Source organism: Ziziphus jujuba, chromosome 6 (genome assembly GCF_031755915.1).
Source record: "Ziziphus jujuba cultivar Dongzao chromosome 6, ASM3175591v1".
NCBI classification, from domain to species: Eukaryota; Viridiplantae; Streptophyta; class Magnoliopsida; order Rosales; family Rhamnaceae; genus Ziziphus; species Ziziphus jujuba.
In genome coordinates, this window is record NC_083384.1 from 3,387,237 (window position 1) to 3,411,460 (window position 24,224).

A 24,224-nucleotide genomic window follows, 5' to 3' on the forward strand; every position below is an offset into this window, starting at 1 on the left:
AAATTTGGCCCACCATGAAATATTTCTATTCTATCAATCCTTTGATTTATGTGGTCAAATTGAGCATTCATCTGTTGTAGTTGCTACAAAACAGCCCTCATGTCCGTTTGGCCACCACTCCCTGTAGCTCGGGAATTACCATGGAATCCGATGGATTCTTCTTCATTAATTCTTAGTGGTGGATCTCCTCTTCTTAAACTTGAATGCCATGTTAGTATAAATAATGCAAAATAAAATAAATTCTCACCAAAAATCACTCCCTCACGTGTTTCACTCAATCAAGGTCTTGACACCGTGTGTTCACACTAGTTTTGGCTTTTACCCTCTTTTACACTCACACACTCTTGACTTTTTTCACTCAAAGAATTATCTCAAAGTTCTAATTAAATCACCCACAAAATAGTAATTAGATCACAACTTATGCAAAATAATTAACCAACCACTTATCTACGTTTACATAATCACAAACTTTAATTATATGAATACTAAAAAAACAGACGAAAATAGGTGACGTTTATAATAGAAAATGCGTCACTTAATATTTTATATGAAAAAAAAAAAATTTGAAACTCCTTAATTTAACAAACAAATTAGTTATTATTGCAAAAATAAGTTAAGTGGACATTGCAAATCAAAAAATGGTAAACATTGCCTCGAAATTATTTTTTTTGTTTCAAGTACAGCATATTCGCTATTAAAATTTGCATGTCTATTAAAAATAATTTTTTAAAATTAAGGTAATAGGCAACACATTCACATATAACCGCGTCGCCTGTACCTCCAATCATAATTTTTTTTTGGCTTTTTAATTAGTTCTTTATTGTTCATCAACAAATAAACACTAAAGATATTTCTTAAAAATGTGAAGGAAAAATACTAAGGTGGTTGTTTAATATCTTTGTTTTTCAAGTCAAGTTTATTTGCTTATACATTTGCAAGTCTTTTTCTTTTTTCATTTTCTTTTTACAAAAGAAAACAAACGACGCATTACCTTAAAAATGCATCGCCTGTTTTATGTGTCTTTTTTTTTTTTTTTTGTGATTGTTCATCTTCAAATAAACATTTAAAATATTACTTAAAATGTTAAGAAAATTAATAAGCTGGTTATATTGCTTAAATATTTTGAAGTTGAAAAAATATCCTTTTTAAAGAAAAAAAAATGAAAATACTATTTAAGAGATTTGCAAGTTTAAACAGAAAATAATATGTACTTGGAAAAAAAAATTATTTAATGAAATAAGAAAAACGAACAGGCGACACGAAAAGAAGTTGTTGCATCGCCTGTTCCTTTAAAAAACAAAGAATAGGTGATGCTAAACAAAGTAATTGCGCCGCCTATTCCCTTTTAAAAATAAAAAATAAAAATACAATTTAAGAGATTTGCAAGTTTAAATAGAAATAAACTGTACATGAAAAACAAAATAATTGAACAACCACCCCAGTTATATTGCTTAAATGTTTTCACAGATTATTTGAAGTTGAAAAGAAATACTATTTAGAGGAAAGGGCGATGCATTTTTCAACAAATGCATCGCCGTTTCTGTTTTTTTTTATTTACACATGTACAAATCCATTAAAAAAATAAAATCAGATAGGTACATGCCAAGAATGAAACCCAAAACCTCACACTCTCAAGGAATCACCACACCACCAAACCAAATGACTTAGATATAATAATATAACAAGAAATAGCTAATATAGTATAAGGCAATGCATTCTTTTAAAAAAGAGTCGACAAGTAGAGGAAAAGGCGACGCATACCAAATGACTTAGATGTAATAATACAACAATAAATAGCTAATATAGTTTTAGGCAATGCATTGTTTTAAAAAAGAGTTACCAAATAAAGGAAAAGGCAACACATCTGTTTCTTTTTTTAAAATGTTTTTTTATTAACACGTGTACAAACACATTAAAAATATATATATATATATATCAGATATGGCCATGCCAAGAATTGAACCTATAAACTCTTACACTCTCAAAGAATCACCACACCATGAGGCCAAATCACTAGGATGTTAAAATACAATAAGAAATAGCTAATATAGTTTTAGGCAATGCATTTTTTTGAAAAAAGAGTTGCCAAATAAAGAAATAGATGACACATTTTTTATGAAATGCCTCGCCTTTTCTTTTTTTTTTTCAAGTTTTTTATTTACAGTGTACAAACCCATAAAAAAAATAAAATCAGATAAGGCCATCAAAGAATTGAGCCAGGAACCTCTTACACTCTCAAGGAATCACCACACCACCAGATCAAATGACTTGGATGTAATAATGCAATAGGAAATAGGTAATATTGTTTTAGGCGATGCATTTATTGCACAAATGCATCGCCTTTTCTTCTTTTTTTCAATTTTTTTTATTTACGCATGTACAAATCCATTAAGAAAGTAAAATAAGGTAGGGCCATTCCAAGAATTAAACCCAAAACCTCTTACACTCTCAGGGAATCACCACACCACCAGACCAAATCGCTTAACTGTAATAATATGATAAGAAATAGCTAATATAGCTTAGGCGATGCATTGTTTTAAAAAATAGTTGCCAATTAGAGGAAAAGGCGATGCATACCGAATGACTTTGATGTAGTAATACAACAAGAAATAGCTAATATAGTTTTAGCCGATTCACTATTTTGAAAAAGAGTCACCAAATAGAGGAAAAGGCAACGCATTTGTTTCTTTTTTTAATTTTTTTTTTTTTTGATTGAGATATGTACAAACCCATTAAAAATATATATATATATATATATCGAATATGGCCATGCCAAGAATTGAACTCAGAACCTCTTACACTCTTAAAGAATCACCACACCACGAGACCAAATCACTTAGATGTAATAATGCAACATGAAATAGCTAATGTAGTTTTAGGCGATGCATTTTTAAAAAAAAGAATCGTCAAATAGACGAAAGCGCGATGCATTTTTCAACAAATGCATCGCCTTTTCTTTCTTTCTTTTTTCAACCTTTTCTTTTTTACACGTTTACAAACCCATAAAAAAAAAATCAGATAGGGCAATGCCAAGAGTTGAACCTAGAACCTCTTAAACTCTTAAGGAATCACCACACCAAAACCAAATGACAAAGATGTAAAAATACAATAAGAAATTGCTAATATAGTTTTAGGCGACATATTGTTTTAAAAAAGAGTTGCCAAATAAAGAAATAGATGACACATTTTTGAACAAATACGTAGCTTTTTCATTTTATTATATTTTTTCAAATTTTTTATTTAAATGTGTACAAACCCATAAAAAAAAATAGAATCGGATAAGGCCATGCAGGAGTTGAACCAAGAACCTCTTACACTCTCAAGAATTCACCACACCACCAGACCAAATGACTTTGATGTAATAATGCAATAAGAAATAGCTAATATAGTTTTAGGCGACGCATTATTTTAATAAAAAGTTGCTAAATAGTGGGAAAGGCGATGCATCATCCCCTTTTCTTTCTTTTAATTTTTTTATTTACTTGTGTACAAACCCATAAAACAAATAAAATCAGATAGCGCCATGCCAAGTATTGAACCCAAAACCTCTTACACTGTTAAGGAATTACCACACCACCAGACCAAATGACTTGGATGTAATAATGCAACAATAAATAACAAATATAGTTTTAGGCGATGCATTCTTTTAAACTACAAAAATACAATTTACTTTAAGAGACTTGCAAATTTTGGAGGATGTTTAATATAAAATGGGTGATGCTTTTTTAGAAAATGGTCGCCAAATATAGCAATAGGCAACCCCTTTTTTAACAAACAAGGCGCCTTTTCACCGAACCAATTTTTAACTTTATTTTAATTTGAAAGTTGTTTTTAGTAATGTTTTTTAATTGTGAAAATATGCTCTTTTTTTGAATTTATAGTTGAGTAATCAAAAAAACTAATTAAAGATAAAAAAAAAATTAAAGCATGGAATAGGCGATGCTTTTGGATGGGATTGCACCGCCTGTTCCTTCAATTTTTTTGTTTTTTATTTCTTAAAAAAGCAATTTAATAGACTTTCAATTTTTAAAAACAAGTAAGCTTGTTGAATTAGAATACATGAAAGTAAAGGTCCTTTAACATACTTATGTAGATAAATTGATCAATAAATGCTTGTTGAATTAGAATTCTATATTCGGTACCCTATCTCAAATTAGGTCTTGAGATATTTTGTGTCTCATCTATACACATATATGTTAATAATTGAGAAGAGCATTGACAAAAATGTTTTCTATTTTTAGATCAATGGAATTTATGTTAATCGGATTGCTACATGAATATGTTTACAGATGAATAATTAAAAAACTATTTCAAGATTATAAAGAAAATAAAAAAAATGGAACAGTCAATGCTTTTCGACCATAATGCGTCGCTTCATCCTACAATTCTAGAATGGGTGACCCTTCTTAAAGAAAATGCGTCACCTATTCTTTCAATTAAAAAAATAAAAATTTTAGAAGACATGCAAATTTTATAAAGAATAAACGTGTACTTGAAAAACAAAAAAAAATAAATAGCAATCTTTGATATTTTGCTTCACATTTTAAAGAAATATTTTTAGTGTTTATTTATAAATGAAAAATAAAAAAATTAATCAAAGAAAAAGAATGAAATTGAGAGAAAAGGCAACACTTTTAATTGTAAATGCGTCGCCTGTTCTCTTAATTTAAAAAAAAAACACATTTTTATACTTGCAACTTTTAAAAGCAAATAAATTGTACTTCAAAAGTAAATTAATAACTATTAAAAAAGGAAAAATAAAAAGTATCTAGCGACTCTTTTTGCTTTTTATGCGTCCCCTGTTCCACCAAATTAAGGAACTAAAAAAAAAAAAAAAACTTAAAACAGGCGATGCTGTCTGTTATAATTGCGATGCTGTCTGTTGTAAATGCATTGCTTATTCCCTTTTTTTTTTAAATGAAATTTACAAGATTTTACAGTAAACTGTACTTGGAAAACAAAATAACTAAACTCTCACTTTGGTAATTTTGTTTCACATATATAAGAAATATTTTCAGTATTTATTTTTAAATGAAAAGTAAAAAAGTAATTAAAATAAATAAATAAAGACATTAATGGAATGGGTGACACTTTAAGATGTAAATGTGTCGTCTGTTCTCTTAATAAAAAAAAAAAAAGAATCTTCAAAAGGATCGCCTTTTTGCTATTTTCTTAAAATTTTTGCCATATTTTAAAAATTTCACATGCACCTTTGAATCCATTTTCTTTTCTAAAACTACATCAAGTACACTACGTAATAGATATTAGATTTGGAAGCAATCTAAGAGAAATTTTAACAGCGGGATATTTCGGGTTTCATTTTTCATTTTCCTATGTTGCCATTGGAAGCCTTGTTTCTCTGTGTCGCCTTCGTGGTTAGCTGGGTTTCTACTTTCTTCGTCTCCATTGTTTAGGTGAGTTTCCTTTTTCTTTGTGGTTGGCGAAGACATGTAGTGAGTTGGTTTTTTTTTTTTTTTTTTTTTTTTTTTTTTGCATTTTAACCGCAAGTTAGGTTCGTTGGATTTTCTTAATCTTGGTTTTGTATATATTTTGTTTATGATATTACTTGACATTGTTTTGCTAAGTTCAACAAGCATTTTATGTTGAAGATCAACTTGATTCGAGATGGTCTGTTGTTTTAACTTCAACACAACATCGTACTTTTGTTGAAGAAAATATTTTTGGAGATACTACGATGGCTCACAATCCATTTGTCATACAGTTGCCAAGTGTCAATGAATTTGATAATGAGAATGAATGTGAGAGTGGCTATGTTAGTAATCACTGTGAGGGGATATGGATAAAAAATATCTTCTAACTAAATTGGTACATAGATTTATTACTTATGTTTTCAGAAATATTTATGACATTTATTATTATTCATTTAATTAATTTTCTGATCCACTTCAATATGAGTTTTCCACTTTTAATCAGGAGAAATGTGTCTTGTCAAATCTTAAGAACAATAGTAATATTCTTTGAATTTTCATTTACTAAATTACATATTTAATAATAATTAATATTTATTTATTTCGCATAAGTGTTAATAGCTTTTTTAATTTTTCATATGCAGTATGAGGGTGTAATATCGTCAACAAGAGGACGTCAACTTCCATTTGGATGAGTATACATTCATGGAAGTTTAATTAATATTGAACTTTCTTTTGCATATACAATAGTTTACAAAATTATGTAAAAATATGTCAGTGAGATAATATTTAACTTATTTGATAATTATTTTGTTATGGAAATATTTATTTTAAATTTTTGTATTCTAATTATTTTGGATGAAGCTAATTTTAGTTTTTTTGTACTTTAATTATTTTAATATTTTTACTATTTTAATCAATTTTCACAAAATTAAAAATAAGCAAATTAAAAAAAAAAAGGGCCACGCATTAAAAAAACAATGTCACCTAACATATTGGGCGACATTATTTTTCCATCTTTAGCGACATTTTCCGAAGAGTCTCCTTTCATTGGCTTTTTTAGCGACACCTTAAAAAAATATATTTAGCAACGCTTTAAAAAACAGTCGCTAAAAGATTTTATAGCGACATCTTTTAGCGACTCTTTCGTACAATGTCGCTACATGTTCAAGATAAAGGCTGACACTTTATAGAAATCCGTCGCTAAAAGTGGAACATCAAATCTAACGCATTTTTTAAAAGCATCGCTAAAAGGCGAATATAAAATCTAATGCATTTGTTAAATGTATCATTAAAAGTCATCTACTAAATTTGACACTCTTTTAAATGCATCGCTAAAAATGCAAATAGGTGACTCATTTTGGTAGCATTGCATTTTCTTTGAACATTTAGCAACACATTGTTTTACATTATCGGCCTTTTTTTAAGCTAAGGCGGCACTATTAATGCATCACATGTTGTCTTATGGATTTAGCAGCAGGACATTAGGCGACGCCACATAATACATCGGTCTTTATTTTGTGCAACACATTAATTGTGTCATTTATCAATGCATTTCTAGTAGTGTCAAGATGTTTTTGTGAGTTAATATTGGTAGATACATATGGAAAACGTTGTTCATCAAAAACAACATGCCTGTTGATGCAGACCCGATCGGTTGTTGGATGAAAATTGCAGAATCCTTTATGTTAGGAGCTATATCCAATGAAGATGCAAGGAAGAGTTTCCTTTGAAAATTTATTTATTGCATAATTCCAAACTTTGATATCTTAATGCCTTTTAAGTAGAAGAAAATATGGGGTTTCAAATTTTAAAATAAATGAGTGTAATCTGTTAATGAGAAAAGTTTGTAGTTAAGAAAGCTTCCACCCATAATTTCATGGGTACATTGGCATGGAGCATCATAGTTAAACCCATTTCCACCACATGCCTATGTTTCCTTTCAGCAACCCCATTTTGTTCTGAGATTCCTGGACATGACATTTGATGAACAATTCCATGCTTACCTAAGTGTTCCTTGAAAGCTGAAGATATAAACTTACCTCCTCCATCACTTTGAAGAATTTTAATTCACCTGTCAAATTGGTTCTCTTCTATTCAAAACATTCTAATTCTTTACGCAAAGGAAATAACCAAATGTACCTAGAATAATCATCAATGAAAGCAACATAGAAATGGTATTTTTATGTGGAAAATATTGGGGCTCCGAAATATCACAATGGATCTTTTCTAAAAGAAACAATAAAATTTTATTAGATAAAGAAAAAGGAAGTTTGCAGCTTTTCCCTAATTAACAACTAGCAATAACACTAAGCTTATTTATCCAGCTGAAAACATCAATAATGTTATTGAAATGTAAACTCTTTAAAGCCCTTAAACTGGGATGTCCTAAGCGCTGGTGCCAAAGATCTATCGAGGGCTTTGTTACACTTAAAGCATGATGCTTTCCTTCATTCAGAACGTACAACTTTCCCTTCTTATACCCTATTGCTATGATTCTTTGATTGCAGTCCTTTATCATAAAACCATTGGATGAGAATTCAAAAATACAATCATTATCTGTTATTAGTTGACTATTGATACCAGGATCTTTTTCAATTATGGAACTACAAGAACATTTTGAAGTTCTAAACATCCATTTTTAGTTTTTAGTTTAGCATTACCAATGTGAGATATTGCAAGGCTATTCCCTTTGCCGAAATATATACTATCACTACCTTTATCAGGATAAGAATTACTTATTTTACCATTGTCATTTGTCATGTGTGCAGTGGCACTGAATCTACATAGAAGTGGATTGGAGTTGTTTGCAACGTTGAGTGTTGCTAGCGCTTTTGGGATGTTATCCTTGATATATGAATTATCAAACCTACGCTAGCAATCTATGTCACTATGATTAAGTTTATCACATACACTACAAAAAATTTGGGCAACAACTACACAACTAATTTGTCACGTAAGGGCCATTTTTGTCACCTTATCACATTTAGGTGGCAAAACTAGATTGTCTTGTGTTTGCTGTGATAGACCAGTCACAAAGCAATTTAATGGTAAACTATGTAATTTATCATCAAAAGAGCATGTAATTATGACAACAAATATCTTTGACATAGATGGGAGCTTTACCATCACATCGGTTTTTGTCATTTAACCTTCCTCTTTTTGTCATTGTATGTACACATTTTATTACCAATACAGTTGTAAGAATTGGAAAAACTTATCCATCAATAACAATACATATAGTTAGGTGAAAAAATATTATTTATCAATTAAACCATCAGTGGCACATCTAATTTGTAACTTAAAACGTCAGTGACACATTTGATTTGTCATTGAGCCTTTCCAATGATAAGTAAACAACTTTTTATCACTGACTTGTTATGATATGACATAAACCATGGTTAAGTTATTCAATTTTTCACTGAAACTACCTTTTTTATTTGGTGACAACAGTTTTGTAACTAAAAATAATATATCAATTACGAATTTTATTTGAAAAAACTGTTTTTTATGAGATCTTACTAATTAATTATAATATCATTAATTATCATTTACAGATATAAAATAACACCTCTGAAATGCAGTTAACATAAAAGAATAATGCTTTATTGAATGTTTATCTTATACTACAAAATTCATTAAACACCAACTAATACTAATATAATGTGTACCAAATACAATAAGATTACATTAAAAGAAAAACATAAACGAAAACATATATATATACAAGATGGTTGCCTATACCCATTAAATCTTTACAATTTCCATCTTCCAATGCAGTTCATCAATATATTCTCCAAGGATCCTATATTATTAAAAAAAAAAAAAAAGAATCATTCAATAGAAATCTAATTTAATTAGCAAGGAGAAAAGAACAAGCTTAAGACTTCTTAAGTCCGTATAAGTTGGCAATCTTTTACCAGCCAAGCATTCCCACCTCTTCTTCGATGTGGGTCAATCTGACCCCATTCCATTGGTCCTTTACCTTTTCCAAAGGAATAATTATATTTAGCTATTAATGATAAAGTGTGAAAGTTACAGCTCATATTACTATATATGCGCTTGAATATATATATATATACTATGCAAGGTGTACCAAATACAATAAGCTTACACTAAAAGGGAAAAAATGATGAAAAACACTCTCTATTTCTAAGGGAGGGAACACAAACATGATTGTTGCCTATACCATCTAACTAATGTACATCTCCATCTTTCAGAGCAGCAATCCAAAGATCCTAAATAATAATAATAAAAAAATGAATGAAATACATAGAGCATATATAATTGACCTTCTTCCTTAATGATGTTTCTTCACCATGTTCCTCAGAATCATTGAGCTAAACATACTCAATTGCATCTGGTCAATTACATCTAGAACTAACAACATATGTATATATAGTGATGGTAAAGAAATGAATTGAGCTTGGAGAAAACCAATAACAAAAGCATACAATATCATGCATTGAATACTATCATATATAGTTGGCAGTATCCTTGAATGAAACTTCCATTCTAATTCTAAGAAAAATCATAGTTCCAAAAAGGCAAAATCTTAAATAACAAACAATAATGGACAAACTCTATACCAAAGTGAAGCTTGTGAAGGGAGTAACAAGTCTATGAGCTTTATTTGCTCAACAATGGCTATCGGTGACCATAGACTTTGCTTTAAATTTGCTGTCAAAGTGGATTCCTTCATACTTTGTAAATGAGCTAATTTCGAGCTAATCTAAGCTTCAATTTGAGCTCAATAGTCCAATAATGGTAGAAAATGTAAGCCCTAAGATTTTAGAACCACTGATTTCCAGTTATCAAACTAAAATAGTGATGGCTTGTGTTCAGCTCTTCCCCAATGCATCAGGTAGTCATTTAGAGTATTCTCACCGTGGTTTAGTCACTGGTAGACTGGGCTTGGTGGCTGAGATGGTGGTGTGGTCAATTGGCATCAAGATTGGAGCGATTTTTCCAATGGAAGTCCGGCCTACATGGGTTTTGTAAAGCATCGAGGCTTCTAGTTGGAGAAGAAGAAAGCTTCATCGAGAGAGGTATCCTTTATTTTATATTTATATTTAAATTAGTTACAAAAAATATTTGTCACCATTGTCATAAACTAAATTAAAAAAAAAAAGTTTCCCTCCAAAGAGCAATTAGTTACAAATATAGGTGACAAAGTAAGAATTTATTACTAATTAAATGACCCAATCATTAAATGTAATAACGGGAATTTTTCCGACTAATCACTTATATAAACTAACAAGTTTTCATTTGTCATAGTAGTATCTAAAGTTATCTATGACATCCAATATCTTTGTCAGCATTATCTTAGTAAAATTAGTTACAAATGTAAAACATTTGTCACCATTAACATCAAATAAATTCAAAAAAATATTGCCTTCAAAGGGCAATTAGTTACAAATGTAGATGACAATTTAAGAATTTATCACTAATTAAATGATCCAATCATTAAATGTGACAAAGAAAATTTTTTTCATTAATCGCCTATATAAACTGACTGGTTTTTATTTGTCACAGTAGTATCTAAAGTTATCTGTGATACCTAATATTTTAAATTAGTTACAAATATAAAATTTTGTCACTACTAACATCAAATTTATTCAAAACAATTTTGTCTCCAAACTTTAAAGGGCAATTAGTTACAAAAGTAGGTGACAAAGTAAGAATTTATCACTAATTAAATGACCCGATCACTAAACATGACAAATAAAATTTTTGTCACTAATTGCCTATATAAAGTGATAAATTTTCTTTTGTCACTAGGATTTTTATAGTCATTGCCCAGAATTTTTGTAGTGATATTTGACAAATAATTTTACCTTTACTATTTTGTCCAAAATTTCCTTCAGCATTGGTTTTGATTTCTATTTTCTTGGTTTCATTGGAATTCCCTACTAGTGTAAAGCCTTTTCCTTTTGAATTGAAATAGCCACCACCACGAGCTCTACAACTTCTTCCACGCCCATGTAGTCCAAAATAAGTTTGATTATCGTCATGTTCTTCATCTTCAATTTGCAACATGTGGCTATGACTTTGTAACGCAAAAATGGACTAATTGAACAACATGCAAGGTGGTTATGCCAGTATGGCAACTCTAAAATCCTTATAATTACGACAAGCCCTCGAGCAAATGAAAATACCTTATCTACGTTTGAAACTGGAGCAGTATTGGTAGCAAGATTGTCATACACTTGTTTGAATTTTCTCAAGTATTCATCCATTGAGAGACCTTCTTTCTTAAGTGAAGCAAGTCTGTCCTTAAGAACATGTTCTTGTTCTTTTGTTGATGGCAACAACTGGTCTTCTAAGGATTTTTATAGTAAAAATGCACTATCGATACCTACATTCAAACTTGGAATTTCATTAAACATGATACAAAGCAGCCCAGTTGTCAACAACCCATCATTACTAATCCATGCATTATGGTTTGGATTTATAGTAAGGAATTCCTTTTCATCATGTAAAAGTTCATATGGTGGTTCACCGTTAATGACATGATGATATATTCCAAGACTTCTCACTAATGGAATGATTTGTGAATGCCAAAGGAGAAAGTTTGAGGCATTCAAGTTGACTAAAATCAATTTAGTGCACTGGTGAAAAGATTGAGCGGTTACGATGGGTTCTTGTGGAATGAAAGCTCTGGTGCTAGTATTTGGCTGTGAAGAAAATTCATTTTGAGATTCCATAATAGTGCTATGTGTCGAATAATGCTCTAATACCATGAAGAAGGTCACCAACCATGTGTATTATTTCTTGTATGTTAGCTTTATAAAATGAAGAGAATTTATAGACGTGCAGTTTTAAGCAAAAAAGGAAGCTATGATCAAGAGGGAAGCTAATTAACATCTTCCTATATTAAACGAAATTCAAAAACATTAAAAGAGGCCAACTTATGTCTTAAAGGCATTTTCTGTCAATGGAAATCTTGCAAGTCTTGCCATATGAGAAATCTCTTGACTTAGAAAGTTAAAGTTGCTTCTTTGATGATTGAGCAATCGTAGCAGTGAATGAGGTTGATGCAATGGATGCAATGGATATGTCTGTGTTTGACTTATCTTCTTTTTTATTACAAATTTCAAGGAAATTGCCATCAGTAATCGATACATGGGCCAAGTATCTATCATAGCTGTTAGTGTTTCGATTGAGAGGCAGATTTTATTTTATCACATTCCATTCAATGCTAGCTGGTGCACGAACTTCAGTGTATACCTACATTTCAATATCATAAGTACGTATAAATACAATTATATATCTCTCACAATTATTAGTATTATTTTTTTCTTTTAGGTTAAAATGACTAATATTGAATTTGATAAAACTAGTAGCATAATATATTCATATGATCATGTGTCTAAAATCTAAATGCTAAATGCATGCATATATGATTATATATATAGAGACAGATAGAGAAGTAAACCAGTATAATATTAACTTCAATATAAAATATATTCACTAGCTAGCTCAATTATCTAGTTACTTGATTTTTTGGGACATTGGTTGTATTGTCCTATGCCACAATCCATTGAATCGGTCTTCCATTATCATTCACGCCATCATAGACAAAGCTCCTAGTGAATGTGCAAATGATTCATTCATGGTGAGATGAAGAAATGAATGTCGCTCTCCAATGCTAACATTTGGTGGGTATGGAACATTTCCAATGCCATCAAACCAATCATGGTGCTGCCCATTATACTTTATAAGTTGTTTAATGTTATTGAAAATTTGGCTAGATGTGAACAGATTGTGAGTGGCCATGCCTTGGATCTGCTAACTTAGTTATTATATTTTTTAGTACGTACCAAAAAAAAAAAAATTCAATTGTTCGTTGTTTGTCAAAACTACATATCTACATATATATATAGATATGTATAGAAAATTTGTGCTAGTGTCGCATATTGAGCATGAGTTAGGCACGTGACATATAGCTATAAATAAGTGGAAGCACAAGTAATTGAGCATTAATTACTATATCAATATCTTTATATATATATATAGATACTAATGTATATGTTTACAAATAGAAAACTCTGGATCCAGCCTAGTAGCCAGGTGGGGTAATTAATTCATTGCGGCAAAATTTCCACACCTACCATACATCATAGTTTAAATTTACAATAAAAAAGTTTTCCATTATTTTAAATAGGTTATTATATTTATTACATGTAATTTTTATATTGTTTTGTTAAATTTAAAATATATTATTTTTATTTTTATTTTTCCTTACGATCAAATGTTGTATTCTACAATCTTTTGTGGTAAATTTTTTTTGAAAAAAAAATCTTGGCCTATAAGGCTCTGCACCTGGCTACATACATAGGAAGAATTGGTTCTCTAAATATTTGTAGACCAAATGATAATACAATTTACTAATATTTCATTTGAAAGACTATAGCATACAATAAAAGAGTTGACATATCATAAACTGTAACAGTAACATACATACATATATACTAATTATTACTGCATTAGCTAGGCAGCCTCAGTATAAGATAAACTTGACATAAAAGGCCATGATAATATGCATATTATGGCATTTTATATTCTTTCTAAATAAAGATTACACATACTATAAATAAAGATATACTAAAATAATATTTTTCTTACTAAAATATCAATTATATACATACATACGTTGTTTCGGCAACTATAAATTATACATCTTTATTATTAAAAAAAAATGATTCATACATCTTTCTTAACAAAGAACGAACTATAAAAAACGTACAGAATATGTAACATCCACATTGGTTGGAAAGGGGAACGAAGCATGGCTTATAAGCGTGTGGATACCTTTCCCTTCAAGAGGCCTTTTAAAACCGTGCGGGCTGGGCCCAAAGCGGACAATATCTTGATGCAGGTGGATTGGGCCGTTATAGTGGTATCAGAGCCAGTACCCGGATCGGTGTGCCAGCGAGGACGCTGGGCCCTAAGGGGGGAGGATTGTAACATCCTACATCGGTTGGAAAGGGGAACAAAGCATGGCTTATAAGCGTGTGGATACCTTTCCCTTCAAGAGGCCTTTTAAAATCGTGCGGGCTGGGCCAAAGCGGACAATATCTTGATGCGGGTGGTTTGGGCTATTACAGAAGATATATTTGATTTTGGATAATTTTTATTTTTTTTTCATTTCTAAAATTAGATGCAATAATTTTTAAGGTGACAGTTGCATGGTAAAACAATTTAATTACTTTATATAAGTTTTTGATATGGTTGCATCGACAAACTACCTAATAAAATATGATACTAAAATTAATTAAATTGAAAAGTTAATTTAAAATTATGTTAAAATTAGTGTAAGAGGAGTTGTGGCATGCATACATGTGAGGTGTGATGAATATATATTTTGCATTTTAATGCCTTAACTTATTTACATACATAAGCGTAGCAAAATAATTAATTTATGCATTTAATTTATTTGTGTTTTAATTTAAATTAATCTTTTTTTAAATTAAAATAAAGTTTGAGAAGTTTGATTGCTTTAAAAATTGAAAAGCATTAAACACACTTTTAACATCAAATGCATCGCCTATTATCTTAATTTTTGGAATTTTATTTAATTTTATATTTTATTCATATGCATATAAACATTAAATAAATTAATTAGCAGTAAGAAGAAAAATAATTAATATATGCATTTAATTTAATTGTGTTTAAATTTTAAATTAATAATTTTTTAAATTATTATAAAGTTTCATAAGTTTAACTATTTCAAAAGCATACCCCGTTCTATTAACTTTTAGTATTTTAATTAATTTCATGTTTTAATATTATGTATATAAAGATTAAGCATATTAAATAGTAATCTGAAGCAAAGTAATTAATCTATCCATTTAATTTATTTTTGTTATAATTTTAAATTATTTCTTTTTTAAAATAATAAAATTTTGACAAGATTAATTATTTTATAATTTACGAGGATTAGACAAAATTTTTAACATCAAAAGCATTATCTATTGTCTTAATTCTTTTAATTTTATTTAATTTTAAGTTTTATTCATCTGCATATAAATATTAAATATATTAATTAGCAATATGAAGAAAAATAATTAATTTATTTATGTAATTTATTTGTTTTTCAATTTTAAATAAAATATTTTTTTACATTAAGAAGATCTTAACAAAATTAGATATTTTATAATTAAAAAGCATTAGACGACCATTTTAACGTCAAAAGCATTGTTTATTGTCTTAATTCTTGAAATTTTATTTAATTTTAAGTTTTATTCATATACATATAAATATTAAATATATTAATTAGCAATATAAATCAAAATACTTAATCTATGTATTTAATTTATTTGTATTTCAATTTTAAATTATTTTTTTTAAAAAATTAATAAAAAGTATAATAAATTTAAGTATTATAAAATTGAAAACAATCAGGCATCGCTTTTAGCATCAAAATTGCCGCCTATTGAGTTAATTTTTTGTATTTTAATTAAATTTTTATTTTATGTATATAAATATAAAACATATTAATTAGAAATATGAATCAAAATAACAAATTTATTTTTAAATTAATTGTCTTTTAGACTAATAAAATTTTGGACAAACTAATTATTTTATACTATAAGAACCCTAAGCGATGCTTCAACATCAAAAGCATCCCCTATTCTTTTAATTCTTGAAATTTTATTTAATTTTATGTTTTATTCATATATATGTATTAAATATATTAATTAGCATTATGATGCAAAATAATGAATCTATGCATTTAATCTATTTGTGTTGAATTTCAGATTAATGATTTTTTAAATTCATAAAATATTTAATAAATTTAACTATTTTAAAATTGAAAACAACAATAAACTTGCCTATTGTCTTAATTTTTGGAATTGCGTTTAAGTTTTTGTTTCATTCACATGTATAAAAATATTCAATATATTAATTAATAATATGAAGCAAAACAATTAATCTATACGTGTAATTTATACGTACGTCAAGTTTAAATTAATTATTTTTTAATTAATAAGAGTTTGATAAAATTAAATATATAATTTAAAAGCATTAGAGATCGCTGTTAGCAAAAAAAAACATTGTCTATTGTCTTAATTTTTGGAATTTTATTTCATTTTATGTTTTATTTATATGGATTTAAATATTAAATATATTAATTAGCAATTTCAAGCAAAAAAATTAATCTATGTAATTAATTTATTTGTATTTCAATTTTAAATTAATGATTTTTTAAATTAATAAAATATTTGACAAATTTATTTATTTAAAAATCGAAAATAATCAGGCATCAAAATATCACTATCAAGTTAATTTTTTATATTTTAATTAATTATATTTTTTATTTTATATATAAATATTAAATATATTAATTAGCAATATGAAGTAAAATAATTAATATGTCATTTTAATTTTTTTGTGCTTCATTTTTTAATTAATTATTTTTTAAACTAATAACATTTTGACAAAATTAATTATTCTATAATTTAAGAACGCTAGGCGATGCTTTTAACTCCAAAAGCATTGTCTATTTTTTTAACTTTCTAAATTTTATTTAATTTTATGTTTTATTCATATGTATATATATTAAATATAATAATTAACAATATGAAACAAAATAACTAATCTATGCTTTCAATTAGTTCGTGTTTCAATTTTTAATTAATAAATTTTTAAATTAGTTAAAAGTTTAATAAATTTAATTATTTTAAAATTAAAAAGCATCAGGCGACGCTTTTAGCATCAAAGGTGTAACCTGTTGTGTTAACTTTTGGTATTTTAATGAATTTTCTATTTTAATATTATATATATAAATATTAAATATATTAATTAGCGCATGAAGCAAAATACTTAATCTATTCATTTAATTTATTTGTATTTTGATTTTAAGTTAATTATTTTTAAAATTAATAAAACTTTTAACAGAATTAATTATTTTATAATTTAAAAGGATTAGCCGATACTTTGAACATGAAAAACGTCACCTATTATCTTAATTTTTGAAATTCTGTTTAATTTTTTATTTTATTCATATGCATATTAATTAGTAATTTCAGCCAAAACATTGCCTATTGTCTTGATTTTCAGAATTGTATTTAATTTTATGTTTATTCATGTGGATATAAATATTAAATAAATTAATTAACAATTGCAAACAAAAAAATTAATTAATGCATTTAATTTATTTATGTTTCAATTTTAAATTAATAATTTTTTGAATTAATAAAATGTTTGATAAATTTATTTATTTTAAAATTGAAAACAATCGTACATCACTTTTGGCATCAAAAGTTTCACTATTAAGTTAAATTTTTTTTACTTTAATTATTTTATTTTTTATTTTATGTATATAAATATTAAATATATTAATTAGCAAAATGAAGTAAAATAATCATATATTTGTTTAATTTTTTTGTGTTTCATTTTTAAACTAATAAAATTTTGGTAAAATTAATTATTTTATAATTTAAAAGCGCTAGGTAATGCTTTTAACATCAAAAGTATCATCTATTCTCTTAATTTTTAAAATTATATGTTTTATTCATATCTGTATATATATATATATATATATATATATATAATATATTAATTAGCAATATAAAGTAAAATAGTTAATCTATACATTCAATTAATTCGTGTTTCAATTTTTAATTAATGATATTTTAAATTAATAAAAAGTTTGATAAATTTAATTATTTTAAAATTGAAAAGTATTAGGCAACACTTTTAATGCTAAAAGTGTAACCTATTGTATTAACTTTTGGTATTTTAATTAGTTTTTTCTTTTAATATTATGTATATAAATATAAGTATATTAAATAGCAACATGAAGCAAAATAATTAATCTATTCATTTAATTTATTTGTATTTCGATTTTAAATTAATAAACATTTTCATAAAATTTATTATTTTATACTTTAAAAGGATTAGCCAATGCTTTTAACATAAAAAATATTGCCTATTGTCTTAATTTTTGGAATTCTATTTAATTTTTTATATTTAATTTTTTGTTTTATTTATATGTATATAGATATTAAATATATTAATTAGTAATATGAAGTACAACAATTAATCTATTCGTCTAATTTGTTTGTGCTTCAATTTTAAATTAGTTTTTTTTAAATTAATAAGAGTTTGACAAAATTAAATATTTTATAATTTAAAATCATTAGACGACGCTTTTAACATTAAAAGCATTTTCTATTGTTTTAATTATTGGAATTTTATTTAATTTTAACTTTTATTCATATGCATATAAATATTAAATATATTAATTAGCAATATGATGCAAAATAATTAATCTATGCATTTAATTTATTTGTGTGTCAATTTTAAATTAACGATTTTTTAATTTAACAAAATGTTTGATAAATTTAGTTATTTTAAAATTGAAAACAATCAGGCATTGCTCTTAATATCAAAAGTGTTGTTGTTAAGTTATTTATTTTGTGTTTTAATTAATTTTATTTTTTATTTTATGTATATAAACATTAAATATATTAATTAGCAATATGAAGCAAAATAATTAATATTTTTGTTTAATTTTTTTGTGTTTCATTTTTTAATTAGTTATTTTTTGAACTAATAAAATTTTGGCAAAATTAATTATTTTTTAATTTAAAAGAGCTAGACCATGCTTTTAACAATAAAAACATCGCCTATTCTCTTAATTTTTGAAATTTAATTTAATTTTCTGTTTTATTTGTGTGTATATATATATTTATTAGATATATTAATTAACAATACGAAGTAAACGAGCACATATCACTGATATTTCTTCCATTTTTTATCATCAACTGTACTGGGTTCACTAATGATGAGAACCCACTCGTACTTGTACAATCAACTACTCGCTGGGGTGCTGATCCTATGCAATTGAAGACCGAGCCAATTACTAGGGCTCAAGCTAAAAGGTTTAAGGACAATCTTGTTAGCTTCACGCAAAATGTAATTAAATCTCAAGAGGACGTATTAATATTAGAAGATTCTAAGTCGGTGTTAAGTATCCAAGTTATGAAGGTAGAAATAGACCTAGGAAGCTGTTTGGTGCATTTGAGGACTCCTGACAGTAAGGGGTGAGTATGTTGGCCTATGAATGTGTTTGAGCTCATCAAGAGACCATGAAATCATGTTAGGGTAGAAGCAAGGGCATCCAAGTATGTCATTAGCATCCAAGCTTCTATATTGGCCGGATTTAGCTAGTTTGGCGCTAGCAAGGAGCTTACTTGCATTCCTAGCAAGCTTTGATAATTTCAATCAATGGTAACATGTGGGAACCAGTTCTAATCCTACTGGGCATCCTACATGGCATGTTGAATCAGATTTGGAGTCTAAATTAGCTAGAGATTGGACAAGTACAGCTTATTGGGAAAATTAGTCAACTACTTTCTAAATATAAAATTTAACTTTTATCTTAGAAAATAGCTTTTAATTTTTTTTTATTTAATTATTTACTGGACAAATTAATTTAGGAAGGTTGAATTTTAATATTTGTGATTGTGAATTAATTAATTCCTCTTTAAAAGTTAAGGAATCAATTAATACAAATTAGATAGGAGAGACATATAATATTCGGCCACACCTTTTTTTTAGTTTTATTGGCCGATTTTTGCCTATTATTTTAAGGTTTTGATTTTGTCACTTTAGCCTATTTAAAGGCTTATTTCTCAATAAATGACACAACATTATTCATTCAGAAAAATTACTACAAAAAATATTTTTCTTTGTTTTCTTAGAACACCTAAAACACTGAATAGAGAGCGAGTGTTTTAGTTTGACTTATCAATAGGACAATCCATAACCTATTGTGACGTCTTCAACATATACCAAAGTTGCTAATCACAGGATGATTAGGAATCAAAGTGGCCATTAGAATATGGACTTAATGTTTATCCGAGCTAATATAATATGGGTTTAGGAGTAAGTTGACCCAGGTTCGTATCATTTGGTATCGAAACTAAATTCTATTTAGGTTTGATTTGTCATATTTTCTTTGTTTTATTTTTGTGTTATTCTACAATTTTAACATTAGGTTAAGATTTTTTCTACCCATACATGTGCTGCATATTAAACAAAAAAAAAAAAAAAATCTTCATAGGGTTTCTTTTTGTTTAGTTAAATTTTTGTTTGCTTCCTAGTTTGTTGATTGGTTTCATATGTTAGTTCTTAGTAATTTGGTATATTGTTGATTTTCCTTTGCTGTTTTTAATTGTAATTAGTTGCACTTATATATTAAAAAAAATATGGAATTTCGGAAAACATATTGCAAAACCCTAAATTTTTTCAATTTGTTTTGTTTGGAACATGTATTCAAATTTCATAAATTGTTAGGCATTGGAGTTGCATTTTTGTGGTTATTGTGCTTCTAGAACTTGTGTGATATTATTCAGTTTGTGATAAAAAAAAGCTGAAGTTAAAAAAAAAAAATGCTGGCACAACGGGGAGGAAGATGATATTTAGGTAATATCAAGGTCAGTATACCACCATTTTTGGGAAAGAGTGATCTAGAGGCTTACTTGGAATGGGAAGAACGCATGGAGATGATTTTTTATTGCCATAACTTTATTGCATTAAAGATTACAATATTTATCTCAAGGAAGCAGGTTGATAGAAGATTATTACAAGGAGATTGTAATGCTCAGGATGAGGTTGGGTTTGAATAAAGACCGAAAGGCAACAATGGCTAGGTTTCTTGGAGGGCTTAATCGAGAGATTGCAAACTAAGTGAATCTACGACAATATGTGGCGTTGGAAAAGATGCTGCACGTAGTGATCAAAATTGAGCACCAACTCAAGAGGAGGGGTAGTAACACACGGCATGGAGGAGCTTCAAGTAGTAAGAGGACCGGTTCAACTAGTTGAAGAAGCAATCCCACGTTCGAGCCAAGACCAAAGCCGAAGCAAGAGGAAAAAAGTGCTATTTGGCCAAGGAGACATAACCAGGCTGAACCTATACAAGCACCAAAACCAAAGGGTAAAGATGATCCTAAACCATCTAGAGCTCATGATATTGTGTGTTTTAAATGTCAGGGCCGTGGACATATTGCCAACCAAAGTCCAAATAGAAGAATTATGGTGTTGTAGTATAATGGAGAGCTGAAATCAGATAGTGAGGAGTCAGAAGCTGAGATTAAGCATGATGAGGAAGGATCTGAAGAAGAAGAGCATGACGAACCCATGACTCAGAAGGCTTCAAGGGTTGAGTTAAGTTTTTTGGCATGTAGAGTCTTGACCGTGTATAAGGATGAGGAGCAAGTGCAAAGAGAAAATATTTTCTACACACTGTTGTGGTGGAGAAATTAGGCTTAACAACAATCAAACATCCAGAACTATATAGACTTCAATGGCTTAATGATAGTGGAGAGATGGTACATAAACAAGCCAAGATAACGTTTAGTATTGATAACTATGTGGATGTAGTTTTATGTGATGTTGTACCTATGCATGTAGGACGTATTTTATTGGGAAGATCGTCGCAATTTGATAAGAATACCATACACGATAATCGGGAAAATTCCATTGTGTTCCTATTTAAAAGTAAGAAATTTAAGCTTAAGCTTAAGCCGTTGACACTAAGGGAGGTGTTTAGAAATCAAGTGCAAATGCAAAAAAAAAAGGGAGACCGAATAGCATAGGTAGAAGACCATCATGCCACCCAAAACTTCAATAAGCAAATAAGAGGGCAAGGCCAAGCCCATCACTCGGATAAGCTTTCTAAACTTAAGAGTGAGAAGCAAAAGGAAGAGAAGAAAAAGATCAACTTATATCTTAGTCCAGGTGAGGTTAAAAAGGAATTTTTAAATAAGAAACCTATGTTGGTCATGGTATATAAAGATGCATTTTTAAATCATCTAGCTAACCCTAAAGAGCTTGCATTGCCGAGCTCTATTTCTTCTCTTTTGCACAAGTTTGATGACATTTTTCTAAAGGAGATTCCTAGTGGTTTATTACCTATTCAAGGAATTGAACACCAAATAGATTTCACCCCTGAAGCCACAATTCCTAATAGGCCTGCATACAAAAGTAATTCCGAGGAGACAAAGGAGCTTCAATGCCAGGTAAGTGAATTGCTAAACCAAGGTTACATTATAGAAAGCATGAGTCAATGTGCTATACCTTGATTGTTAATGCCTAAGACAGATTGATCTTGGAGAATGTGTGTAGATTTCAGGGCCATTAACAACATAACTGTCAAGTATAGGCATCATATTCCTAGATTAGATGATATGCTTGATGAATTATATTGTACATGCATGTTTTCGAAGATTGACCTTAGGAATGGGTATCATCAAATAAGAATGAATGAGGGAGATGAATGAAAGGTTGCATTTAAGATAAAACATGGTTTGTATGAGTGGTTAGTAATGCTTTTTGGATTAACTAATGCACCTGGTTCTTTCATGAGATTAATGAACCATGTTATGCGTCAATTCATTGGAAAATTTATGGTTGTTTATTTTTGATGATATTCTTGTATATAGTATGAATTTAGATAATATGTACAACACCTTAATTTGTTTTAGAAGTACTTAGGAAAGAAGGATTGTTTGCTAATCTCAAAAAGTATGATTTTTGTCAAGATGAGCTTGTGTTTCTAAGATTTGTTGTGAGTGCCGCAGGAATCAAGGTTGACCAATCCAAGGTCAAAGCAATCCAAGATTGGCTGAAACCTATTACTATTATCTAGTAAGAAGTTTTCATGGTTTTGCTAGTTTTTACAAGAGATTTGTCAAGGACTTTAGTACTATTACAACACCATAGACCGAAATAATCAAGAAAAGTGCAGGATTCCAATGGGGAGAGGCACAAGAAAAGTCTTTTAACTTGTTAAAAGAAAAATTAACTAATGCTCCTCTATTGGTTTTACCTAATTTTTCTAAGACTTTTGAGATTGAATATATGCTTCAAATGCAGGTATTGCAGCAGTGTTGATGCAGGAAGGAAGACCTATAACATACTTTAGTGAGAAGATGAATAGGGTAGCATTGAATTATCCAACCTAAGATAAAAAGATGTATGCTTTAGTTTGAGCTTTGGAGACATGGCAACATTACTTGATGCTAAAGAAATTTAGGACTAACACAGATCATTAATCTTTGAAGCATATTAAAGGCCAAAAGAAGCTTAATCGATGGCATAGAAGGTGGATTGAATTCATTGAGACTTTTTCTTATGTCATACGCTACAAGAAAGTTAAAGAAAATGTGGTAATCGATGCTTTATTATGTTTTATTTTCAACCTTAGATGCTAAATTGTTTGGTTTTGAACAAGTAAAGAAATTTATGAGCATGGTATTGACTTTGGTGAAATATATAGAAATTGTGCTAAACATGGTTATAGTAAATTCTATATATTTGATGGGTACTTCTTTAAGGAAAGTCAACTTTGTGTGCCTTGTTGTAGAATTAGGGAATTACTTGTTAAGAAAGGTCATGGTGGGAGTTTAAGGGAACACTTTGGTGTAGCAAAAACTTTGTCCATATTACAATAATACTTTTATTGGCCGAACATGAGGAGAGATGTAGAGAGGATTTGTGAGAGGTATATCACGTGTAGAAAGTCAAAATCTAAGCTAAAACCATACGGTTTGTATATGCCATTACCTATTCCTTTTTATCCTTGGATAGATTTATCTATGGATTTTGTATTGGGGTAAGGACTCTATTTTTGTGGTTATTGATGATTTTCTAAGATGGCACTTTTCATAGCATGTAATAGGATTGATGATGCATCTCATGTAGCTAATTTGCTTTTTAAAGAAGTAGTGAGACTTCATGGATGTTAGTGAATAGAACTTGTCATCCACACACTGATGG